We start from the raw sequence: 1,285 nt of genomic DNA on the forward strand, positions 1-1,285 counted from the left end.
GGGACTTGAGCAAAAATCAGATTCAGAGGTTGAAGAAGGACTGCTGATGCTGTTGGATTCTGACCGCCCTGCACTCAAAATAGATTTTCTGGAGCTACAGAACTCTAAATGGCGCGTTTCAAATTGCGTTGGAAAGTAGACATCCAGGGCTTTCCAGCAATATATAATAGTTCATACTTTGGCCAAGAATAGATGACGTAAACTGGCGTTAAACGCCAGCTTTCTACCCAAATCTGGCGTCTAGCGCCAGAAAAGGATCCAAAACCAGAGTTGAACGCCAGAAATGGATCAAAACCTGGCGTTCAACTCCACAAATGGCCTCTGCACGTGCAACACTCAAGCTCAGCCCAAACACACACCAAGTGGGCCCAGGAAGTGGATTTATGCATCAATTACTTACTCATGTAAACCCTAGTAGCTAGTTTATTATAAATAGGACCTCTTACTATTGTATTAGAAATCTTTGGTCTCAGTTTTAATCCATTGTTCATCTTTGGATTACCTTATGATCCTTTGATCACGTTTTGGGGGCTGGCCATCTCGGCCATGCCTGGACCTTCACTTATGTATTTTCAACGGTCGAGTTTCTACACTCCATATATTAAGGTGTGGAGCTCTGCTGTTCCTCAAAGAATAATGCAAGTACTACTGTTTTCTATTCAATTCATCTTATTTTACTTCTAAGATATCCATTCGGACCCAAGAACGTGATGAAGGTGATGATTATGTGTGACGATCATCACCATCTCCCCTATGAACACGTGCCTGATAAACACTTCCGTTCTACATGAAATAAGCTAGAATGAATATCTCTTAGATCTCTTAACCGGAATCTTCGTGGCGTAAGCTAGAATGATGGCGGCATTCAAGAGAATCCGGAAAGATTTGCAAGGTGACCATAGCTTGCTTCATATCAACAATCTCCATGGGATTCGACCTTTACTCACGTAAGGTATTACTTGGACGACCCAGTGCACTTGCTGGTTAGTTGTATCGAAGTTGTGACAAATTATGAATGTGTAATCACGATTACGCGTACCAAGTTGCTCACGTGCCAGGAATAGTTTGAGCCTGGACATCACAATTTCGTGCACCAGTTGTCTCCTACCTAGCACTTTTGGTTAAACTCCTTAAGTTGGACATTAGATGAGCTTCCTGTTATGGTGGCTTGTGCTTAAATTCATCCAGAAATCTCCACCAATGTTTGGAATGCCAACAGCCTCCGGGGTCCCAAACTAGGCATGTGAAGCTTTTGAGCAGCTTCAAATAGGTCCTCAGGCTCCTG

This window comes from Arachis ipaensis, chromosome B01 (assembly GCF_000816755.2).
Source record: "Arachis ipaensis cultivar K30076 chromosome B01, Araip1.1, whole genome shotgun sequence".
Classification (NCBI taxonomy): domain Eukaryota; kingdom Viridiplantae; phylum Streptophyta; class Magnoliopsida; order Fabales; family Fabaceae; genus Arachis; species Arachis ipaensis.